Here is a 9417-nt window from a genome sequence, read left to right as displayed (position 1 = left end):
AAGAAGAAGAAGAAGAAGAAGAAGAAGAAGAAGAAGAAGAAGAAGAAGAAGAAGAAGAAGAAGAAGAAGAAGAAGAAGAAGAAGGTAATCGTAACTCGTAACAGCCTATATTTGGGCCAAAGGCTCTTATAGGCAGGTGACCCTAAGTTAAAGTATTAAAATAGTGTGATGACTCTGACTTTTGTTATAATACCCAGCCTATGACTTAGACAAGCCACAGGTTTCTGTCTCAATTTCCTTGGTAGTATGATTAATATACTGTATCTCCTCCGAGCCATCATTGAAAGAAATAACAATGAAAGGAATGAATGATTGTAAAGCACCTGGCCCACAGTCAACTTCTTAGTAATTCACTACTATTTAAAGCCCACCACTGGGACTGCAGAATTAGGTGGGTAGCAGAGCATTTGCCTAGCATCCATGAGTTCCCCAGCCCTGCTGGAGCTGGAAACGAGGAAGGTTGGGAAAGAACCCAACTGCAAGGACATGTGTTTGGATACTTCCTACGCCCCAGTGTTCCCCATACTCAGCAGAAATTATCATTCCCATGGCCTTCCAGATAATTTGACTCTCTCTTCAGTTGGAGAAACAATGGGCCCTTGTGAACTTACCTTCCTGTCTCAAACATTATTTAAAATGTTTCCTGACCTCCTTGTTGCTGGTTCCTCCCTGGGAATCTCATCCTGGGAGACAGGAGTCTGGTTGCTACAATATTAGGATTCTACTGCAGGAATTAGATTCTTGCCATGATGAGTCATGATGACTGCATCCCAGTTAGGAACCTGGAGGTTATAGATGATGGAGGCTCTTAATGAACATTGCTAACTTAAGTGAATTAGCTGTTTTGGGTATAGCCTAAACCAGAATGTGTGTTTGTTGGTTGCTGTTATGTTTTGTTTCATTTTGGTGTGGTCTGGTTTGGTTTGGTTTGGTTTGGTTTGGTTTGGTTTGGTTTGGTTTGGTTTGGTTTGGTTTGGGGTGGTTAGTTTTATTTTGTTTTCAGTGTTGCAAACTGGAATAAAGGCTTTGTGCATACTAAGTAAGAGCCCTACTCCTCAGACACATCTTCAAACTGAAAAGTGATCTCTTAGAAGCCTTGAGAAGAGTGGCTGGGAAGACACAACCATACTCACACTGTTCCTGGGTTTCTTTAAACACACAGGAGCCACAGACCATGTTTGTCTTATGATTCTGAAAAATAGCCCAGTAAAGTAAAACCACCCTGCAAGTTTTATGCCTGTTTAAGTAGGGTATACTCAGATTTGTTAAGGAAAAGTAAAGAGGAAAAACGCCTAAGAGAGGGAAGGGTCCCAAGAAATAGATAACCCCAAGTTTCTACTTTGAATGAAAAACCCAGTCACGCAATCCTTCCTCCCAGCTTTCAAAGCAGCCAAGAGATTCCACAGCTTGTCAGCCATCATTTCTACTGTCCTAACTCGCCAGACTCCCACAACAAAAACTTCTCTCTGTTATCTACCAAGCTGCCCTTCATCCTCTATGATGTAGCTTGCATAACAATCTGGTTTTTCTCTCCAGAATTCGATTGTTAGAGGGTTTTCATTGGATCTGACTACAATAAGGAGTGTGCTGACTCCAATTGTATGTACTTTTTCAGTACAATAGCTCTCTTGTACCTCACCATCTTTTCTCCCTCTTGCCACTACCATCAATCGCCCTTCCAGAGTTCAAAGCCAATAATTAGCATAACAGGACGCATCGCATCAGGAGAATGTGCAGAGCGACTGACAATGGAGGCAAGCATTATGCATACAAATTTCATCTAAGCATGACTGCACTGAATCATACATCGCATCATCACAATACTATATACAGGGAGCAACAACTTTCCATATATTGTATAAAACCAATAATGATGAAAGTAGCTACCCTTTCTTGAATGAAGAGCTCATTTAACCCTCATAATAATCCATGATTTTAAAAATACATGTTTCTTAGTTGTCTGACAACTTAATCAACTCTCTTAGTCCTTATAATGACACTAAGATACAGGTTACTTTATAATCCTCATTTTGCAAACAGAGGGCCAGAGACATTAAGTAACTTGCCTATGGGCATCCTGCAAAATGGCTGCCATTTGAATCCCAGGGTCTCTCCATCTGATTCTAAAGTAAAGACTATGCCCCTAACTTTGCAATGTTATCATTAGAAGCATTCTATACTCCTGTAGTTTGTATTATTCTGTCATGTAATCAAAGACACCTAGTCACCTGCCCAATGTTGAGAACACTGCAAAGTACTTCTCACCCATGATCTGTCTAGTTGACATCAGTCCTATAAGGCAGGCAACACCACTGTTCCACAGATACAGGCTCAAACTCAAAGACTTGTTTTCAGTTCCACCACAAATCAGAGCTCAGGTGAGGCTAAAGGTTCAATACAGAGCTCAGGTGAGGCTAAAGGTCCTCTCCACTTAGGATAGGTTGTTCTAACAGATCCATGGCCAGTTCAAAATATAAGTCAAAACTGCCTTTAATACAGCTAACCTGTAAAACATCCCAGTTTAGCTACATAGAATTCTGTAGAGTACCATCACTTCTCACTGTGACCACAGGACTGACTGACAGCTGTGGACAACCACCACTGTTCAGCATCATGAGAGTTTCATACCACATAGGGACTACCTAAAGATTGAATTTTTAAATTCAAAATATGCTTTGTATTGAACCTGTGCAGCCTTCCCACTATCCAAAAGGTAAAAATTCATAAATTAGACTATTATACATTTTATGGAGTTTTTGGTGCTACAAGGCCTCAGTCTGTAGCCAGGGCTCCGTTGAACTCATGACAATCTTTCTGCCACAGTCTTTCTGAGTGCTGATACTATAGGGATAGACCATCACACCTGGCTTGGAGGGTTATAAACCAAAGAGTATCGATACAATTGTTACAGATAATTTCTTTATTTATCTGAAATGTGTATTTAATTTGGCATCCTGTGTTTGCGTATGTTAAGCTTGGCAAACCTAATGATGAGGGCTGCCTCACCACTGGGAATTACCTGACCTATGGGACAATCTGTTAATATATTATTGATCTAAATGTTAACAAATGTAGAATTCCAAACCACATCTGGTCCTGAGGGAGAGACAGGAATGCAGCTGAAATGAGGCTTGTCGCCACTAGACCTCTTACATTCTCCCAGTGTTGGGCTTCAGCAGCCCTCAAAGAAGATCCAGCTGTCTCAGACATGCCACCAGAATCAGTTATAACTTTGGTTCTCATCCGATTCCCAAACCCCTGCTGGGTTTGTGGTATTAGTTTGACCATTGGTTTATCTCTCTCTGCTTTAGGATGTTTATTCTCCAGAGTCCCCTTCAAGCTTCCTGAGTTAAGCCAGTTGAATTGCAATTCCCAGGTGACCTGACCCTGACCATGTGCCATGTGAATTCTTGCATGGCTTTACTCAACTCTGAGGCTTTCCTTTTCCCTTGCTTTCGAGTGTTGTGGCACCCGCTCCTTCCTTGCTGAGAAACTTCCCAACACTGGTTTCCCTTTCCATCTAGAAAGCCTTTCAGGAAAGGAAGAAACCCCCTTCCACCCTTTGCTGCCCTGAAGAAACCATTGTATAGCACAACAGTTCTCCAACCTGTGGGTCACAACCCTTTTGGGGTTGCTTATCAGACACCCTGCATATCAGATATTTGCATTATGATTCATAACAGTAACAAAATTATAGTTATGAAGTAGCAATGAAAACAATTTTATGGTTGGAGGTCACCACAACATGAGGAACTGTATTAAACAATTGCAGCATTAGCAAGGCTGAGAACCACTGATGTGAGACATAATTCAGCTGGTCTAATTCCATTTTCCTTTCAAAGTCTGTCTACATAACCAACACAAGAGAATTAGAGTATCTGTAACGGAACCCACTGAGGTAATACAAACCACTGTGTACATTTATTTTCAAACAAAAAATATACTTAAAACTATGTGTTTGGAGATAGTCTTAAGCTAAGCTCCTAGTCCCACTTTTCCTCCATTGACTTCACAGTAGTGGGTCTCGGGTCTAGGTTGACATGGGAAGTGTTTTTCCCACTGACATTTCATATCAGTCTGCCATTTACTGTCCCCTTTAAACTAGCAGCCCAGCAGCTTCAGAATCACATCTACAAGCAAACAGCCACAACACAGACGGCTTGTCTGTGTCATGTACCATGCCTCAGTAATGCCAGAATAAGAAGTATGGAGGGGTGGGGGAGGAAGGAGGAGAAGCTGAGATCAGAATGTAAAGTTAATTCATTAATCAATTAATTATTTCTTTAAAAAGAAGACATCTCCTTGTGGCATTAAATTTACCATCAAATTTGTAACTTAACTGAAGAAATATAAAACGCCCTATAAAGCCACTATGTGTCCAGTATAAGGGCTACTTCCAATCATATGCTGGGCCAGAACTCCCTACTAACTGTTATTTGTTGGTATCAGATATCTGCTGCCTTGGAGATGATAGAAGGGGCGTGTTTAATGAAGATGGAGCTACGCAAACTCATTGCTGTGGTCAAGGAAGAACAATGGTTCTCAACAGCAGTGGTCCCAACCCCATTGGGGTTGAATGACCCTTTCACAGGGCTCACCTAAGGCCATCAGAAAACACAGATATTCACATTATAATTCATAGACAATGGCAAAATTCCAATTATGAAGAAACAACAAGAATAATTTTATGGTTGGGGGTCACCACAACATGAGGAACTGTGTTAAAGGGTCACAGCCTTAGGAAAGTTGAAACTACTGGCCTAGAATGTATTCCTTACTTTACATTGTCCTTGATGGCATTCTTGAATCCAGCTTGATTGGTAACTACAAAGCAAAGAGAAGTCAATGAATCTGGGATCATTTCCACTGAGCTGATTTTCAAACATACCCTTGTTCACAAACTATCTTTTGCAGAGCTGACTTCTGATATAATGGAAGTCTGGCCTATTTCAGTGTGTACCCACTTACTGATAATGAAAGAAAGCCTTCTTAAATCATGAACAGGCTCTTTTTTTCTTGTTTTTTTTATTTTTTTATTAAATACTTTCTTTATTTACATTTCAAATGTTATCCCCTCTATCCCTTCCCTCCACCCCCTACTCACCAACCCACCCACTCCTGCTTCCTGGCCCTGATAGTCCCCTATACTGGATCATAGAACCTTCACAGAACCAAGAGCCTGTCCTCCCACTGACAACCGACTAGGCCATCCTCTGCTACATATGCAGCTAGAGCCATGAGTCCCACCATGTGGTTTCTTTGGTTGGTGGTTTAGTCTCAGAGAGCTCTGCAGGTACTGGTTAGTTCATATTGTTGTTCCTCCTATGGGATTGCAAACAAACCCCTTAAGCTCCGTGAGTACTTTCTCTAGCTCCTTCATTGGAAAACCTTCATTGGGCTTTTTAAAAAACCTACATAGAAAGGCTATTACCTCTGATCTAATTGTAACTGATAGCCATTGTTTCTCACTAACTTGCATCTTCCCCACTGGAGAAAGGGACCATTTATGCTCCCCTGTCAAATATTCATAATTTCAAAGTTGACAAAAGAAAGAAGAAATATGTGTATCTGCTAGAAGCTGTCCAGCTTGAAATTGTCTATTTATAAGCATACAAAGACAATTTGTTGCAGTAACTTCATAGTACACTGGGCTCTGTGCAGCTGGAGGTGGTTTGGCTCTAGCAACTGATCCTCCTTGGAGACCCAGATCTTCAGTTGATGTCCCCCAACGTAAAGTTTCATAGTATTTGCATGCTATAGCATATACATTAAATCATCCTCAGTTTGCTAATACTACTAAATACAATGTAAGTGCTACTTAATAGTTGCTAGGCTGAATTGTTTAGGGAATAACAAGAATAAAGTTTATACATGCTCAGATTTATGTATTTCTAAAAAGTCCTTTGTAGAATGCCAACTGCACTTCTTCGCAAACTTCTGGTTGTTCATACCTGTCAGGGAAACCTTTCTTCTAGTGTCTTTTATTTCACTTCTGTACATTGTCACTGATATAAAATCACCTGGAAATAGCCACTGAGATGGTTCAGTATGGGACCAACAGTTTTTATCCAGATAGAGGTTTGGTACTTCCTTCCTTCATTATTTCTCTCTGTGTCTCTGTGTCTCTGTCTCTCTCTCTCTTTCTCTTCTCTTCTCTTCTCTTCTCTCTCTCTCTCTCTCTCTCTCTCTCTCTCTCTCTCTCTGTGTTTCTCTCTTCTCTTCTCTTCTCTTCTCTCTTCTCTCCTCTTCTCTCTCTCTCTCTCTCTGTCTCTCTCTGTGTGTCTCTCTCTTCTCTTCTCTCTCTCTCTCTCTCTCACTCCTTTTTTCTTTTCTTCCTTTCTGCTTTCTTCCTTGGCTTCTTACAGGCTCTGTGGCAGGGCACAAGACTGAAGACCAACTAAGGAGATACTGTTTATGCCTGATAGAGGTCCTGTCTGTTAATAGTTTGTTCTATCTCACAACCTGGCTCACTTCTCAAAAGCCCACTGATCCCAGATCCTCCACTCCTACAAGGAAATTCCCCCACTTTCCATCACCTCCTTGGACGGTGGAAACTGAAGACCCAGAGAAATCTGCCCCTCACTTTTTCTTCCTCTCCATGAGCACTTGCTACAGCATGGGGCACTGTAGGCATTGAAATGTTAGCTGTGGTTATTATTATTACAATGCCTCTCTGACTGTGCTAACCATAGCCACTGCCTAGGTTTGTTAAAGTAGCTTTGCCTCCACTTCCAATGGGCTTGCATCCTCATGAGTCTGTTTGTACACTGAGAGTATCTCACATTGAAGCTGCTGTACAGCCTGGTTGTGAACCCATCAACTATAAAGAAGCATTGTTTGGCTTCATGCTCTGGTAGCTGACAGGGAGCCATGCTACTGCCACTGCCCATTATCAGCAAAGAGGCTTACATGGCATATGTCTAGCTCCCCCCCAAAAAAAATTCATATTTGTATTTCATTTTGTTTATTCTTCTTACTTGTTTATTCTTCTATTTACTTTGATTCTTTGAGGAAATGTCTCACTCTTAGGTACTAGCTGGCATGGAAGTCACTAACTTCCATGTGGTCCTCAAACCTTCCTAATGCTGCAACCCTTTCATGTTGTGGTGACTCCCAACCATAAAATTACTTCATTTCTATTTCATAACTGTAAACTTTGCTACTGTTATGAATCATAATGTAAACATCTGACATGCAGGATATCTGATATGTGAGATCCCCATGGAAGAGTCATTTGACAAACCCAAATGGGTGACTAGCCACAGCCTGAGAACCACTGCACTAATATAATCCTGGCTGGCCTCAAATGCACAGCAATAAAATTTTACATTTGAAGTACAGTTTATACTGAATGCTTACTGCTTTTGTAGCGTGAGAAGTCCAAGCATCATGAATCAGGGGCCATCTGCACATATAAAGGGCTTTTAAAAGTACCCAAAGCACAGGAAAGGCTGTGCATATTTTGTCTCTGACTAGTACGACTGCTTCTACAGAAATGCCTGGAGGGACTACAGAAGTTAGATAAAAAGACGAATGGTGTCTGTGTCTTGGAGGACTTGGCAGGGACATGTGCTATATGAGTTATGTGCTTGGGTGGTCAAAAGGAAAGCCAGTTGATCATTTGAGTCTGAATTTTCGCAGGGAGAGGAGGGGAGGAATTGTCTCATATTGTCAAAGGCCATAAATGCTGCAGAGCATGTTGAGATAGAAATGGCATGTGTGAAAGTGTTCCTCCCCTCAGCAGCATAACAGTGCAATTTAAAGGCCAATTCACAGGTTCTTCAGAGAACAAATATAACATAAAGACCAGTAGGAAGAACCAAAGTGGTCAGGGCTTAAAGGAGAAAGAACAGGTCATCTGTGGTTGGAGAAATCAAGGAAGGCTTCCAGGAGGGAGCAGCATACTCTGATTTCAAGCCATTCCTTAGGACTTTAATGCAGGCTGATTTTTTTTCCCTGCTTCTGGGTATTCTATGCTGTTTCCTTTCTATACTGCATAGGCCTTCCCTTTCTGACTAAATGCCCTAAGTTTCGAAAGTGTGACAAAGTCGTGAGATTTTCCCAAAGCCGTTAAACAGATCCAAAACGAACGAGTGCCTTTCATTCTAGACCTTTCTCTTACAAAATGTTAATGAGAGATAAAATATGCATGAGTTTCTCTTTAACCTTTACTTGGCAAAATAATCCCTGAATTTGGATAAGAGATGGCCTTGATCAATGGGAGCCAACCATGTTGGGACCTAACCTGCCTACCCTTTGCATGGCTCGTGCAAACATCTAAGCACACAGGAGGTTGCCCTGTTAATAGTTTCATAGTAACTAGGCTCTTCCAGGCTCGAAGGCTCTCAGGTCATGCTTCTTCCACAAGCACTAGTTAGCAGTGAGCTGGAATATGGATAAATACTTGTTGGAAGTCTCATATGCACGCCCCTTGCCATAAGCAAATCAAATTCTATTGTGCCATGGGGTCAGCTGGTAAATGAGCTATTAAAGCCTTCTGATTCTTTAGACAGCTGTAGAAACAAAAGCCACACATGACAAGCTTGGTAAGGGGCTAGGGAGATGGCTCTCCCTTCTCAGAATTCTGAGAGGAAAGCCAAGAAACACTCTAGTTTTCTAAGAGAGGGATATGCTCTTGACAATGCAACTGTGCATCATTCTTGCCAAGAATTCTTGTTCCCTAACAATTGGAGCAGGGGCTGTCTCTGACTCTGTTGTCTGCCTTTGGATCCCGTTCACCTAACTGGACTGCCTGTTTGGGTTTCAGCATGAAGGATGTGCTTAGTCCTGTTGGGACTTAATGTCTCAGAGTGGTTGATACCTAAGTGGGGTCTTCCCCTTCTCTAAGGAAAAGGGGAGGAAGGAATAGGGGAAGGAATTTGTGAGGGTGGGACTGGGAAGAGGAGAGGGGGCTGTGATTGGGATGAAAAGTGAGAAATTAATCAATGAAAAAATAAAGTATTGGAAAGTGAACTGGGGGGGAAAAAGAAGTCTCCCTGCACGAGGTCAAAAGCAACCACATCTCCCAACCTAAAACATCAGCTCTCTGAAGGGGTCTGAAGCCCCATAGGAGGAACATCAATAGGAACTAACCAGTACCCCCAGAGCTCCATGGAACTATACCACATGGAGGAACCCATGGCTCTAACTATATATGTAGTAGAGGATGGCCTAGTCATCCATCAATGCGAGGAGAGGCCCTTGGGGGAGGGGATAGGGGGATTTTTGGAGGGGAAACTAGGAAAGGGGATAACATTTGAAATGTAAATAAAGAAAATATCTAATTTTAAAAAAAGAAACTGTAATAATAATAAAAAAAAAATCAGACCTGAGACTGCTTTGGTTGTGGAGGCAGAAATCCGGCCTGAATAGGGCCACAAGCCTCTCCGGTCAGAAAAGCACCAGGGTAGCTAGAGC

General features: G+C 41.8%; 1 protein-coding gene across 1 annotated transcript in view; it reads left to right on the top strand.

Annotated features, from left to right (window-relative positions):
- Trpc5 (transient receptor potential cation channel subfamily C member 5) overlaps positions 1-9417 on the top strand; it is a 286364-nt gene that overhangs the window by 221303 nt on the left and 55644 nt on the right. The gene's annotated exons all lie outside the window — the stretch shown is intronic.

The sequence above is a fragment of the Mus caroli genome, chromosome X (assembly GCF_900094665.2).
Source record: "Mus caroli chromosome X, CAROLI_EIJ_v1.1, whole genome shotgun sequence".
NCBI classification, from domain to species: domain Eukaryota; kingdom Metazoa; phylum Chordata; class Mammalia; order Rodentia; family Muridae; genus Mus; species Mus caroli.
This window is presented reverse-complemented; position numbering and strand designations above follow the sequence as displayed.